Raw genomic sequence first — 16,414 nt, forward strand, 5'->3', positions numbered from 1 at the left:
CTGAACAGATTCTAAGGTTATCAGCATGGCTGAGACCAGAGAGAGAAGAGACATGCGTCTGCCTTATTGGCCTGCTCTATATCACATGACCCCTTTCCCTGCAAGGGAGCTTGGGAAGTCGTTGGCTAAGCGGCCAGCTTCTGCCAGCCCTCAGCCTCATCTGGTCTTCAGGATGGATACTGGGTAAGATTCCTCCGGTGTCTGCTGCAGAGGAAGCCTGGGAGTAGTCTGGAGGAACTCGTGGACAACCACAGATGTACAAAGGATAAAGAAAAGGCAGAGGGTCAGACCATGAGAAACAGACGTGGGAGAAGGCTCTGATGTCTTCAGACATCGGAGAAAACAGGAAACAGACACCGGGACCAGAAGAAGCTTTGGGGCAGCACGTGTGTGTTGCGTGTGTACAGATACATAAGCAAGTGTATGTTTGCAGCTGTGCATGCATGTGTGTTCTGTGTATGCAGGCATGTGTTTGAAGGTATATATGTACCTGCTCGTGTGTGTGTGTGTGTGTGTGTGTGTGTGTGTGTGTGTGTGTGTACACACACGTGCATGCACACATGCACACATGTGTCTGTTGTTATGAAACAGGTTTTTGTTTTGTTTTGTTGTTTGGTTTGGTTTGGTTTGGTTTGGTTTGGTTTGGTTCCTGACAAGCTCTCGCAGTGCAACCCAGTCTGACCTTCCAGTTCTCCAACCTTTACACTCCAGGTTTGGGGCTCACGGCCCTTCTCTTACAGCCCTTTCTAACCAGCCACAAGACTCCCACTGGGAGAGCTCCACAAAACTCACTGAATTCCTGGCTCTACTGGCAGGCTTTTGTTGTTTTGTTTATTACCAGTGACCCTTGGGGATCTGGCTTGCAGTGGACTCTCACCTCTTTAAAAACTGCACAGGGGAGGAGAGACCCAGCGAGGCTATTTATAAGACCCGACTTTCCTCCCTCCCCTCACACATAATCAGGGAGTGGTAGCCTGCCCACTGCCTGCCCATCGCCATGTCCTGTGCTGAACTTACCACACCACTGTTTCTTGCTGTTGTACCTGGAGATATGCAGTCCATTCCTAGCACTGAAAAGACACATGTGCCATGACCGATGGCCAATGCAGGAAGAGGGGGGAGACACTTGTTAAAGTTTCATTGTACCACAGTGTACCAACTTAGCCCTCTCTTAAGACTCAGAGAGTCTAGGCTGGAGAGATGGCTCAGTGGTTAAGAGCACTGGCAGCTCTTTTTGGAGGTCCTGAGTTCAAATCCCAGCAACCACATGGTGGCTCACAACCATCTGTAATGGGATCTGATGCCCTCTTCTGGTGTGTACTTATGTATAATAAATAAATGATTTTTTTAAAAAAAAAAAAGACTCCGAGAGCTGGGTATGGTGACATAGACCTATAATCTCATCACTCAGCAGACTGACACAGGAGGACTGAGAGTTTGAGGGGGCCTGAACTGCATAGTGAGACTGTCTCCAAACAAAAAGATAATAGTAATTGTAGCTAACATTCATGATGCGCTGACCTGTGAACCTGTGAGTGAGGAGCAGCTCTCAGGGGGGCTTCGAGAACACAGCAGCACAGGCTACAGCCGCACCCTGGCCAGGCCTCAGGTGCCTCCAGGCCCGGTCAGTCCACCAACTAGAAGCCCGGTACTACAAGTCACAAGGTCAGCAGGCTAGGAAGGAAGGTCCACTGGAAAGAGACTCTCCCTGGGTGTCAGAAGGAGTTTAAAGGAGCTCTTTTAGCCAGGAAAGTTATACCATTTGCAGGAAAACCGATGCAACTGTGCCCATCACGTGTCTCAGAAAGACAAATGTCAGGTATTCTCACTTGTGGTGGCTAGATCTTATAGAGATGCATAGGACATGAGAGCAGAAGGAAAACTCTCAGGGGGCCAGAGAGGACAAAAGGGAAGGAGGCAGGTGAGGAAGGAAGGGTGGGGAGCCTGGAGGGAGCAGGCTCAGCACACGTACAAGCTATACAAAACTTAAAGAGAAACGCCCAGAGCCTGGCAGTGTTTCCTTCTCTTTGCACAGACTCCCAGGGTCTAGTCTGCCATGGGGTCTGTACTCAGCATCTAACTACTGTGGCAAGGATGGGTACAACTTCTTTCCAGGGAGGGAACTAGGCAGCAAGGAAGGCACTGCCCAGCACATGAGTTTAAAGAGGCCCTCGCTCTCAGCTCTGTGGGTGCACAGCGTCACTGATGAGCGAAAGGTCCTCCTTAAGGGCCCATTTCCTGGGTGTCATCTCTCCTCTCTTCCTACTCCTGGTTCTGCCTTCTCACCAGACTTCCTGTCATATCCCAACATGTCTGAATGCTTTTCGAATGTGCTGGGCCGACCGATGTGTTTGCCTGGCTGCCTGATGGAACAATCGTGCCACAGGAAATATTTCCTTCAACCTCACCTTGGTCATGTGACTATTCCCATATTACAACTTCTGAGATATAAAGAGGTTAAGGGGCCAGCTCAAAGTCACACAGCAAGAAAGTAACAGAGTGAAGATTTGAACCTGTCACTCCACTGCCTCTGTCAAGCCCTTCCCGGAAAATTGCTGCCAGGCTGTGAGAGCCACAGGAAGGGGAACTACAATCATTAGTTAATAACACTAGGAGACCACACGACACTGGATCACCTTAGAGCCTAGTTCTCATTAATAGCATTTGTGTCTGTTTTAATAATGTCACGATTACTAAGAGAGACCTGTCTATCAAGCTCCAGGTCAGGTGACATGGCAGAGTTCACGTCACCTTCAGTACAACAGAAGTGGATGGCATTGTTGTCTCTATTTTAAGGTAGGGAGCCCAAGACACAAAAAGTGAAACAAGTTGTTCACACCACACAGAAGGCACAGAGTAAATGAGAACACAGTGAGGGTAGAGATGTAGGAGGTTGGGAGGAGAGGACAGAACAGAGCCAACCACACACGTCCAACCCACCCACCGGGCTCTTGAACTAGTGAGATCCACTACCTCTCTGACCTGCCATTTGTGGTCAAGCGTGGACCCTGGCTCCCCTCTCCTCTCTGAATCCAGTTAGGAGAATAGCTGTTTTCCTCAGAAGCCCTACCCAGTCCCTCAGAGACGGCAGCCTTCCAACAACAAGAAGCAGATTTCCTCATATTTAACTATAAGCCAAGAGACAGTTCGTTAAGCTCCAACAATCACGTAACATACCATAATAATCACATGACATCACTCATACATAATAACGTCAGGTCTCGACCCCCAAGATGGCAGTCTGAGTTCAGTTATGGCTGCACCAGCATTCCTCTGAAACAGTGGGTGTCTGTTTGCCAGTAAAAGCCATTGCTTTCTTTCTCTTATCTCTTCCCCAACCTCCAGAGGGTGCAGTCAGTTCTCTAGTCACCTCAACAAACCTCCAACAGACCAGAGCCCCCACAAAAGTTCCTAGGTTATCCCAGCTAACCCACCCTCCTCTCGCTGCTACAGCATAACCCCTATGACTTGCCGGGCTCCCACCATTTCCTGCCATCATCTCTACTCCTCTCCCTGCCTTTTCTCTCTGCCCATCTCTGTTTCCCAAGAGGTAGCCATGGTAGGCTTCCCAAGTGCCTCTGGACATTCTCAATCTCTCATCCACAATAAAACCTTCCCTTAACCATGGGGCATCCACCCAGTTCAGTGGTTTCTTTACTATGCCCCTCTCTTACAATCAGGATTCCATGACATCACTTTCCAAAGATGAGACGCATGAAAGTCCAGGACCAAGTTAGTCAAAGACAGACAAAAAACATGAATAGGAAGAAGAGAAGGGAATAGTCTCTCAGTGTCCCTGAGGTTGACTGAGGACAAGAGGAGTGGGTTGGAGCTGAGTCCTACAGCAGGGACAGGGGTGGAGGGCAGGGCAGGGCAGGGGCGGGGGCAGGGATGGGGAATGGATGAACTCATACATTTGCAAGGTGAACCAATAATACCTGGCATTCCCGGCAGTGGGCAGTGGGCAAGATGGACTATCCATTGCTTTTCTCATTGCTGTGACCAGATTCCCAACAGAAGCATTGAAAGAGGAAGGATGTCTTTTGGCTCATGGTTTCGGAAGGTTTGGTCCACCATAGAAGAGAAGGTATGGTGGGGGTGTTACCCTCACATGGTTGACAGGAAGTAGAGAACAAGAAAGGAAGTAGTCAGAGATAATATATACCCAATGACCTCCCCAACCTCGTGACCTATTTCCTTCAGCTAGATTCCATATTCTAAAACTTCCAGAGCCTCCCAAAAGAGCAGCACTGATTGGAGACCAGGTGGTCACCACATGAGCCTGTGGCGAGCATTCCATGTGTGCTCCAGAGCAGATGGTGAGCATGAATCACGGTCCTCCTCCTCAGCATAGTTTACAGTGTCCACCTGAAAACACGGAAAGCATCAGCTATTGGCGTGTGCCCAACGCCTCTCATGCATACACATTCCATGAGGACTCTGAGCTGCTTAGCCCAGCCTCTCAGACTGCTGGACTTCTCTTAGGCCATTCAAGACAAACAGAAGCACCCAATCCTGGGGACAATGAAGGAGGAAAGTGCCTAGAAGCACTCTAGCTACCCGTGGCCTCAAAGGTTCACAGAGAGTCTTTAAATGAAGAGAGAAAATTCTCCACAAAATATCAGGTTGTGTGTAAAGCTTGGGTGGAGGGGAAAATCAAGAGGAATCCGGCTCGTCCCTTAGTCTATTCCAAACAACATTGCTACAGCTTTATGGTTTTGGTTCTTAAATTTGTGATTTTGTTTGATTGCTTGATTAGGATTATCTGTGTGTTTTGCAGTACTGAGAATTGAAACCCAAGCTTTGTACATGCTAGGTAAGCCCGGACTACTAAGCTACGTCCACACCCTGATACCCTGATTTTTTTAAGACAGCCTCACTAAGTAGCCCAAGCTTGCCTAGAGTTCTTGATCCTCCTGACTCAGTCCCTTGAGTGCTGTGATCCCCTGTGTGTGCCATCAAGTCCAGCTTACCTTTGCCCGAGTTTGGAGACTGAGTGCCCTCTTGAAGGCTTGGTGCCATCGGGAGGTAGAGACTGTCGAGAAGTCTTGAATCAGGAGGGTGTGTCCAGCCCCTCCAGCCCCTTCCTGGGATATCTCAGCTGCCATGAGGGACGGCTTCTTTTACCCAGGGCTCCCACCATAAGTCTTACCATAGGCCTAAAAGGATAGGTTACCAACTGTGAACAGAAGCCTTCAAAGCTGTGATCTAAAACAATTTGCCCTCTTTCTAACTTGACTGTCTTGGGTATTTTGTTACAGTGATGAAAACTGGCCAGCACAACCATAGTATGCTGAGGTTCCAAAAACATAAACCACAGGAGAAGACCATCCTTGACTGGTGTGGTGGCTAGTTTCAATTGTCACCTTGCTGCAATCTAGAATCACATGGGAAGAGAGTCTCTACACTGTCTAGCTCAGGCTGGCCTATGGGCTTGTCTAATTGCTTTAACTGAGGTGGAAAATAGAAAGGTCCTGAGTAGTAGGCCCCTGGTCACTCAGGTGCTCTGCTCTTGGATGTGGAGTGGGTAACTGCTTCAAGCTCCTGTCTTGCCTTCTCCATAGTGATGGACTGGAACCTGGAACCGTACACCAAAGAACCCTTTCTCCCCGAGCTGCTTTTTGTTGAGGTGTTGAGTAAAGCAACCGAAATGAAACGCCAGGCATTGTGTGATAGGACAAGTATCTGAGTTCCAGGACAAACCATCTTCAAGAATATTGGTATCTTGCCCCATAAGTAATGTATTTCTTGCTCACAAGTACTCCAGTATGGGGATTTCTGGTATCCAGAAATGCCTGGTTCTGCCCAGATGTGGCTCTGCCATCTCCCAGCAGTTTGCCATGAAATGCCATTTTGGTTGGTGTCATATGGTCTCTGTCATTGTACTCTGCCTTGTCAGACAAGGTCTGTGACATTTAACTCTGTCACTGTAGCATTAATGACTCAAAGACAGCATGTACATGAATGACAGCTGTGCCCAAAGGAAATGTTATGGACACAGGGGAAGCCGAGGGCTTCCTTAGCCATGATCTACTATCTCTGCTAAAGTATCAGAACCTCTTGTTCTCCAGGAGGCAGGAAGGATGCCGTGTGTGTAAAGGCAAGAATGCTCAACTTTAGAGCAGAGGCACATATGAAAAAGGCTTCACAAAAGCCTGAGTTCAGACCGAATCCAAAACCTAGCAGTCAGCCATATCTCTCCCTTTTCTATCCCTCGTGTGTCTCCTCCATCTAGGCAAATGGCCCACTTGTTGGAGCTCACTGCCTGGCTCCCTCAGCCACTGTGCTCCAGCATAGAACCCCAAGGAGTCTACAGCATGGGGCAGCCCTGGTCTTCTGGATGCCTAGAAAGAGATAGCTCCCAGGACAGGAAACATAAGGTGTCACTGAATGGCAATGGTAGCCTGAGTTATACCTAGGAAACACAGCATCCTCCACAGGATCTGTGAGCCTCGCATTCTTACCTTGGATATGAATGGGAAGAGAGAATAGATGTTCATCCTGCTTGTAGGACAGTGACCACACACACACACACACACACACACACACACACACACACACCAAAATCCCTGCTCTGCCACTGACAAACTATAGAATCTCGAGAGAATTCTAGTCTTCTGTGCCTTAGTTTCCCTTTCTGTGATATAAAATGAGAACAGTACCAAGATCACAGGGTTGAGATGCAAACTTAATTGGATTAAAATCCACAAGCCACCTAGAACTGTACCTGGCATCCATGAATGTCAGATACATGAATGGACGGCTCCCCTGCCCCTGTGACTGCAGGCACAGGCCTCCTGGGAAACAGAACATGAACAAGCAAGGCCAAAGCTGTGGCTTTCCTCCCGTTCCTGGAAGTAGCAGCCCAAGACCTGCATTACTGACTCTTGGCACTCCTGCAAAGAGAGCTGTCCAAATGTCAGCTGCCAAATGTCACCTCAGCTGATTGAAAGTTGTTCCACCTGGTAACAGCCCAGAAATTAAGGTGCTTCTATGTTCTACATGAACCTACGCCTCGGGGCTGGTTGTAGGCTTTGGCACCTGCCACTCTCAATAGAGCAGGCCCCAGCAGGCCGACAAGGAGGTGGCCGTCCCTCTGTGGGCTTTGCCTTGAGGTTCCAGTGGAATTGCACCAGGTTTCCTGAGGCAGACTTCTGTGTGCCTGACTCAGAGTGGCTCTGTGCACTTACTGTATTCTCTTCCATCTCACTCAGCTTCTAACTATTGAAACAAGTTGACTATTGGCCCAGGAAGGAGGCCAATGCTAACCTCGGCTCTACCCTCCTGCACACTGGATCCCAGTTCTGACTAATGACAAAGCTACTAACTAGTGCATTTCCACTGACATCCCTCAGGAAGCTCTCATCCCCTGCCCATGACAATGTCCACCTGACAGACACAGCCAGAATACAGCAAATACAGAGGCGAACACCATCATTAAACCACTGAACTGAGAACGGGACCCCCGTTGAAGGAATCAGAGAAAGGACTGAAAGAGCTTGAAGGGGCTCGAGACCCCATATGAACAACAATGCCAACCAACCAGAGCTTCCAGGGACTAAGCCACTACCTAAAGACTATACACGGGCTGACCCTGGACTCTGACCTCATAGGTAGCAATGAATAGCCTAGTAAGAGCACCAGTGGAAGGGGAAGCCCTGGGTCCTGCCAAGACTGAACCCCCAGTGAACGTGATTGTTGCGGGGAGAGCGGTAATGGGGGGAGGATGGGGAGGGGAACACCCACAAAGAAGGGGAGGGGAGGGGTTAGGGGGATGTTGACCCGGAAACCGGGAAGGGAAATAACAATTGAAATGTAAATAAATACTCGTTAATAAAGATGAATAAAAAAGAATACAAAGTGCCCTTGGTGCTGCTGCTGCTGCTGCTGCTGCTGCTGCTGCTGCTGCTGCTGCTGCTGCTGCTGCTGCTGCTGCTAGAGGGGTGGTGCTAGTGTATTCAACATTTACTCCCTGACAGGAGGCACTATTTGGGGAACCTGTGGAATATTTAGGAGGTAGGGTCTAGGTAGTGGAAGTAGGTTGGCAGCGGGGGTGTAGGGAGAGGTGCACGGGGCGGCAGGGTTGGGGGTATTGGCTTTGAACCCTGACCTCGGTCCTGCCTCCCTCCCTCCCACCGTCCCTCTCTCTGCTTCCTAATTCACTATGATGCCATGAGTCCCTAACCTGAGCCAAGTAGATCTTTCCACCCTTAATTTGTTTGTTCCAGGCATGTTGTCTTCGTAGCCATTCAAAAGTAATTAGCAAAAAACCTGTGTTGTGACCTCACCTCAGTCAAAGGAGCTAGATGACTTGAGGATGGAGCCCTGACTCAGATCATGTGTGACGTTCGTGGGGGGAGTTCAAGGGTACATTCCAAGTGGGATCCCAGGCCTCGGCTGGTAACTCGGATCGTCTTCCCCATGGTGGAGAAGGCCAGCTCAGGGCAGGTTGTGTGGCTGCCTTACCCACACACAACCTGGCAGGATGGGTTGTTGTCTTGGAGCTAGAATCACCAAAGCTCAGGGAGAAGACACTTGCCCAGGATCACAGTCCTGGAAGTGGCAGTGTGATAGGTAAGAAATCCCCATGTCCTGCCAGAATTCCTAAAGGACAAATGCCAGGCAACTCTCTCTCCTTGCCCCGCCCCCCCAAAACTGTAAAACTGCTCTGAAATCATTAACTGCTTGCTCTGGCTTTGGTGAGCCCACTTATCTCTGTGTTCCAGGGAGTGAGATCAGGCCCTTATCGCCCTGTACAGGGGAGAGACAGATGCTCACAGCTGAGGGGAGTAGAAGCATTTCTAACTTGGCTCCACATTCTACATAAACAAGATAATTGTGATGTCTACCTTTTCAAACCCTTCTCTAGACTCTTCTCCATGACACCCCTTCTATTTGGCTTAAGGCTGTCAGCTTGCTAGCAGTAATTGATAAAGTCATATAATTATAATTTAAATAGTCTACGGTTTCATTGAAACTCCACAACAGCAGCAAGGGTCTAAAAGCCCCTCCTCAAGCCCCTGAGGCCAGTCTCTGATGATTGACACCTCTACTGTAACTCTGTGTTGAGTCTGTGAGAGCCCCCTGAAAAAGATCCAGAAAGCAGGGCCACTGGGGAAACTGCTTAGCAAAAGTGAGGTCTGGGAGGAAATGAGTCTTGCCCAGTGTTTGCTTCGGGACCTGGGAAGAGACACTGTGGGGCAAAGCAGACCTGGTCTCTGGGTTTTCCCAGCATTCCTCAGTCCCTACCTGGCATATCCTGTCCCTAACCCTGAACGGCCCAGCCCTGGGCTGACCTTTCCCCAGACATTTTGGCCTTCTCACTCTTCGTCCATTCTCTCTATGTCTGTGTGCCCCTTTCTCTCTTTCTCTCTCCCTCCCCATTCCTCCCTCCCCTTTTCCATGGTGACTTCCCTGGCCTTGGTCCTCAGGGCCAGTGAACTCGCCTGAGTGTGGCTTCCCAATGAACCTGCCTTGAATAGAATCTAATCTGGCTTAAATTGACTCATTTTAGTGTCAAAGAAATAACCTATCACCCTGTACCTGTGCTGTGACCCTGAGCAAACTTTCTCTTCTTCCTCCACCCCACCTCAGCCATTCCTCCTTCTCCTTCTCCTCTTCATCCTCTTTCCTCTTCTCTTGGGCCTCTCCCTCCTCCTCTTTCTTGCTCCTTTCTACACAATAAGATTAAGAAAGCCATTACAATGTTCCCCAAATGAGTCTTTCTCAAAGTATGGCCCCCTAGACCAGCAAGCAGCCTTGGTGCCTGCCTCCCCAACTATAAAAAAAAATGAGGGGCCAGTTCACACCTGTTCCATCCCCTGGGGCTGGGACCAGCAGTCTGTCTGAAGGCTGAAGGCTGACACTACCTTCAGAAGGCAGACACAGGTTCACAGAGGGATGAGGGAGGCCCCTCTGCAGCAAATGAATTCTTGGTCTTTGACAGGGACGAGCTGGACCCTAAAGAATGAATGGTGTGTGGCAGCCTTCCAGATTATCAACAAACCTGCTAAGGAAACAGGCTTCTTCCTAAGCATTTGCTGTGCTGTGAGGGTGCAGCCCAGTTAGGTAAAACAATTACCTATTATACACAATGTCCTGAGCCCAACAGCCAATAGAACAAGTAATAAAGCTACTTAAAATCCCATGGCTTACTGGTACCAGACTTGGACCCTGCTGTCCTAACATAATTTAGTCTTCTTTGAGTTTTCCTCTCTCTTGCAAGGCTGGATGTTAAAGCTGAGGGGGTCAGGCTCAATGCTGCAGTTGCAGTGGGCTTGGCCAGAGTGTGTGCACTATGAATGTCGTGACTATTAGGATCCCCACCATTCCTGACTACATGGCCTCTTCCAAAACATAAGCTCTTTGTGGCTCTTGGAGCACACACAGGGATCCCAGAACCATCACTAAAGCTGACTTTGGCCCCAGTATTCAAAACTGTCCCTGCCCCCTACACACACACACAGAGAGAGAGAGAGAGAGAGAGAGAGAGAGAGAGAGAGAGAGAGAGAGAGATCCCCTAGGGCGAGGCTGAGGAAGCAGCATAATAGGCTATAACCTGGCAGACAGAAGTAGGAACTGTAGACACTGAGTTTCTGCCAGGCCCCAAGAGGACCCTCAAGACAGCCCATTGCCACATGGTCTCTTTGGCTAGGCAGAGGGGGCTGAATTTCCAAGAGAAAACCTAAAATACCAAACCTTATAGATACCAACCACAGTTTTTAAATTTGCATTTACTTCCTCAGAGAACAACTTAGAACTGACTCTTCCTTCCACCACGTGGGTCCTGGACCACAGACTCTGAGCATTACACTTGGTGGCAGTCGCCTTTGCCGGCTTGAGACACCTCCTCAGCGTTACAGTCTTTGGCTTACAAGTCTGGGCCAAAGCCAGCATGATCCAGGACTCAGACCTTCTGATGTGTCTGTAAAAAGATAAGGAGAAGGGAGAATATGTTCTATGGAAGTGCAGTGAGGTAAGGGGAAAGGAAGTGCCTCTCCCTGAGGGACCAGCCACATGAGATGATATAGTATAGAACAGAGTTTATACAGGGCATGGGGAGGGAAGTTAAGAGGGTAGCAGGAGGGCTGGGGAGATGGCTCAGAGGTTAAGAGCACTGTCCTTCCAGAGGTCCTAGCTCAATTCCCAGCAACCACATGGCGGCTCACAACCATCTGTAATGCCCTCTTCTGGTGTGTCTGAAGACAGCTACAGTGAGTTAATATATATTAAATAAATAAAAATTTTTTTTAAAAAAAGTGGGGGAGGAGTAGGGACAGGGAAAGGCAGAGAGAGAGAGAGAGAGAGAGAGAGAGAGAGAGAGGACAGCCATGAGCACATGGAGTGGGGGGAGGGGAATGGGGAGAGAAGGGACAAAGGGGGAAGAGGGTAAGAGAGCAAGAGAGTAAGGGGGTGGCAAGCAGCCCCTTTTATAGTGTCAGGAATACTTGACTATTGCCAGGTAACTGTTTCCAGGCTAAGTGTGGGGTGGAGCTTAGACAGAATGCTAATACCTTTCACAAAGCTGCTTCTGTAGGACCTTGCAACTGTCCCAGTGAGGTGCAGGAAAGGGGAACAGATCAGGCTCCCTGCCCAGACCCATGGCTCCTTCTCCTCCTTCCCTAAACAAGGACTCTTTGCCATCTGCAGAAGGAAGTCCTGATCTCCTCGAGTTGCTTGAAGTCCCTGGTGGCACTTCACCTGTCCTGCTTCCTTTTTTGAGGACTCTCTGGGTTCTCCTGAAAGAGAAGAACCAGAAAACTACATGGGCTCTTTCTTTCCTCCCTTCTGCTCTAGCCTTTCCTCCAAGGCAACAGCTACCTACTCTGGTCACAATAAAAAGAGGACAGAGAAAACAGAACAAAAGATATCAAGGAATATGTCAAAACATGCAGCTTTGTGCACAAAGGCAGAAGGAAAGCCACAGAGAGGTCTGGTTCTCTCTGGATAGAGCCCACCCATCGCTTCCCACCCCTTTCCCCTTGGGTTGCTGGTTTAGGTGGAGGGGCCAGAGAAGACCTCTATAAGAAGGTTACATTGATGCTGGTATCTGAAAGACAAAGGGTCATTCATGTGACCTTCCAGGAGAAGGTTTGCAAGTACAAAAGGCCTGGAGCCCAGTTGAGGGAATATCAGCATGGCCAAGCCCAGTGAATGGGAGGAGAAGGAGGGCAGATAAACCAGACCAGATTGTGATGAGGGTAGTAGTCAGGAGAAGGGATTCATCTTGAGAGCCATTTGAAGGATGAAATTGATCTGTGTGGTGGTTTGAATAGATATGGTGACCATATATTTGTGTTTGAATGCTTGGCCCACAAGGAGTGGCACTATAAGGAAATATGGCCTTGTTGGAGTAGATGTGACTTTGTTGGAGGAAGTGTGTCACTGTGGAGGTGGGCTTTGAGGTCTCCCAGGCTCAAGCTATGCCCAGTGTGACACATAGACTCCTGCTGCCTGCATATCAAGATGTAGAACTCTTGACTTCTCTAGCACTATGCCTTGCCTGCAAGCTGCCATGTTTCTTGTCATGATGATAATGGACTAAACCTCTGAAACTGTAAGCCAACCCAATTAAATGTTTGCCTTTATAAGAGCTTTCCTGTGGTCATGGTGTCTCTTTATGGCAATAAAACCCTAAGACAGAAATAAAAAACTAAGACAGAAATTGGTTCCAGAAGTGGGGTACTGCTGTGATAGCCCTGACCATGCTTTTCTTTGGAGGAATGTGAACTTTGAGACTTTAGATTAGGAAAGCATCAAAATGTTTTAAGTGCTGCTTAATGGCCCATGCTAGTAGGAATATTGAAGACAGTAATACTGAGGGTGATTTGAACTGTGGGGGCCTGGCTCAAGAAGCTTCAGAGGAGAAAAACTTTAGTATGCTACCTGAAGATATTTCCTATGATATTTTGGTGAAGAATGTGGGTGCTTTTGCCCTTTTCCAAAAAATTCTGCCTAAAGCTAAATTGGGGTTCTGGATAAATTGCATTTACAGAAGATATTTCAAAGCAGCATAGTGTGAACTGTGTTCTGTGGTCATTAATGACTATGCTTGTAATGATCTAAAATGAATGGAGCTAAATCTTGCAGATAAACAGTTTTTTTAAAAAAAAAAAAATCCAGATGTTGAATGAAATAAAGGGAGTATAACCTCAGAGCAAGACCTCACCCAGCTAAACTTCCAGTTTGTGGAAAGGAATTAAAGAATAGTTTAGGTCTATAGTGGTGGCATACACCTTTAATCCCAGCACTCCAGAAGCAGATGTAGGAGAACCTCTGAGTTTATGGCCAGTCTGCTCTATAGAGCAAGTTCCCGGACAGCCAAGCTTAGGCAGTGAAGGAATCCATCAAAATCTGAAAGGTGGTGAAGATGTAATTGTGCTAGCCCTGGCAAATAGCAGACCTTGGTGGCTTTGGCCACATGGTCCTGGCCTTAGAATAAAGAATAGAGGAAAGAGATATAGAATCTCCCTCCATGACTAAGGAAAGTTGCTGAGACCAGAAGTGTAATGGGAGTGTCCTTGCATGGAAGCCTAGAAGGTCATTGTGGGAAGTTGTGAAAGTGAAGCCTGGAGACCCAAGAGGTTAGAGATGCCAGAGCCTCGGGATGCCTGCCAAGCAAAGCTGATAACAGGAAGCAGAAACAGCGCAGGAGAAAGAACTGTGCTGTAGACAGCAAAGCTGAAAAGAGTTGGAGAATATGAAGAGCAGTTTGACATCAGCCATGGAGATGCGGATTTGGAGTTTGGCCATCTGGTTTTCAGTCTTGCTTTGGTCCAGTATTTCTCCACCATGCTCCCTTCCCTATGTTTTGGAACAGTAATGTATATTCTGTGCTGTTGTATGTTGGAAGTATGTAATCTGTTTTTTAATTTTACATTATATGGGGATTACAGTTGAGAGATTGCATGAATCTCTGAACACACTTTGAACTTTGGACTTTTGAACACTGTTGAGACTGTGACAGACTATGGGGACTTTTGAAGTTGGACTAAATGCATTTTGCATTATGTCAGGACTACAAGTCTTTAGGGGCCAGGGAGCGGAATGTGCTGTTTTGAATAGGTACAGTCCCCATAGACTCATGTGTTTTAATGCTTGGCCCATAATGAGTAGTACATGAGAAATGTACAATGAAAATGTGGCTTTGTTTGAGTAGATGCAGTCTTGTTGGAGGAAGTGTGTCATTGTGGGGGTGGGCTTTGAGGTTTCCTATGCTCGAGCTACACCCAGTGTGACACACGGTCTTGCTGCCTCTGGAACTCTCTCAGCTCCTCCAGAACCACTCTTGCCTGTGAGCTGCCACGTTTCCCAACATGCTAATGGAATAAACCTCTGAACTGTAAGCCAGACCCACTTAAATGTTTTCCTTTATAAGAATTAACATGGTCATGGTATCTTTTCGCAGCAATAAAACCCTGACTTAGACAATCTGGTTGACAGTTTTATGAGATTGTATAGAGATCAAAGTGCAGGGGCCCAAGAGGGACATCCAAAACCCAAAGGACCTGAAGGAGCTGAAGGAAGGTGGTGGTGGCTGGCTTCCACAGAGGAGCTGGAGGCAGGGAAAGCAAGCCTCAGAGCTGCTGCTGCTTGCCCCTGGTGTGGAACGGAAAAGAGGACAGGTGTCCTCTGGATTTTGCCTTAAACACTGTTAAGTGTCAGCGTGGGTCATTTGGTCATATTTACTAAACACCGGGTATGCTCCAGTATCTGGCACACAAAGCTGATAACCAGGGGTTGGTATCCTCAGGGAATCAACCTCAGTGACCTAGGCTTTCTGTTACCCCAAAATTTCAGGGGCGGGGTAGAAGAAAGCGACAGCATGTTCACCAACATGAAATGTCTGTGCACTGCTTTTGCACCCATTGAACATCTGTTCTGTGCTATTTGTGGGTCAGCAGGGAAGGCTGAACACCAGACCCAGGCCCTATGAAAATCCATTTCAAAACCTGGAAAGGGGTTGGGGATTTAGCTCAGTGGTAGAGCACTTGCCTAGCAACCGCAAGGCCCTGGGTTCGGTCCCTAGCTCCGAAAAAAAGAAAAAAGAAAAAAAAAACCTAGAAAGACTACAGTAGAAAGACTACAAGTATTGGAGGAAAAAACTAAAAGACAGGGAGGAAGAGAGGGGGCCGAGAGCGTGGAGGGCACAGGGATGTGGTCTCAAGTCTAAACAGGGAGTTTAAGCAATAGTCTGTGAACACAGATGTGAGAGTGAAGGCCCAGGGAAGGAGTTGTAAGGAGAAGCATACAGTAAGCGCTCTATAAATGTTTCCATCACAGGCTTCCTTGGGTTCCAGGGAGGTCGAACAAGCCCGGGATGGGCTCTCACAGGCTCTCCCCACTCACCAGCTCTCTAGCCTCTCCTTGGGGCTGGCGGCATGTGAGTTACGGGTCCCTCTGGGGTGCTGTGTGTTTGGGGGCATCTGTTCCCTTTTTATTGCTTCTGGCCAGGGCTTTGAAACTCCACGGAGCAAATCGCCACCTCCTTTCCCACTAATGCAAACATCTGCTTCCTGCTTGCCAACTCCCCCGCTCTAATCACCAAGGGAAGAATTATAAATAAATGTGTACAAGCAAACAGATGCTGTCATTTAAAAAATTGATCCATCCAGCAGAAATGCCCCACTTAGGACTGAAGTGGTGACTGCGGAGCCCTGTCTCAGTGGCATTTTAATGAAATCAGGCAAACAATGGCAGAGTTTGAGAATGGATTCCAGAGGTCAGGTGACTGAGGAAGTGGGTAGAAGCTGGGTGGCAGCCGTGACACCAGCCCAGGGTAGAAGAGGACCTCCTGTCCTAGGCAATCCTTCCCTCTCCTTCCTCTTCTCAAATCCTCCTCATTCCTCCCTGTTTATGGCATCCAGTCAGATTCAGTCTCAGAAGCATTTAGGATTTTGTTGGCTTCGTGGTTTGTAGGGACTAAAATCTAGGGAAGATGCAGCTTTCCTGTGCTGTCCTAGGCATGGAGCTAGACAAACCTCTCAGCCCTCCTGTGCTCCGCAACTCACTGAGAGTCTGAGGGAATGAAAACAGAGTTGATGATCCCCAGACCTGGCCCACAACCTCCTCAGAATGCTTGCCAGGCTCTGCCTCCATCTTCAGTAAAAGAACACTGAGTTCTCTAGAGGAAGCGGGCATCCTATGGAGAAGTGTGGGTCCCTGATCACTCCCATCCACCAACATCAGAATGGGATTTGTTACTGAAGGGACTCTACTCTAGAATGCAGAACGTTCCAGATCCATTGCATTTGCTCATCACCTGTTCACTGAATATATAATGAAAGGATATCTAATGATTATCAGATACCTCAATAACCAGATGGAAGGAATGGTATGGGCCTATTTTTCTTTCTTCTTAAAATTTCTTTAGTTTACATGTGGGTGTTTTTTGCCTCGTGTATGTCTGTGAACC

The sequence above is a fragment of the Rattus norvegicus genome, chromosome 1 (assembly GCF_021556685.1).
Source record: "Rattus norvegicus strain SHRSP/BbbUtx chromosome 1, alternate assembly SHRSP_T2T, whole genome shotgun sequence".
NCBI classification, from domain to species: domain Eukaryota; kingdom Metazoa; phylum Chordata; class Mammalia; order Rodentia; family Muridae; genus Rattus; species Rattus norvegicus.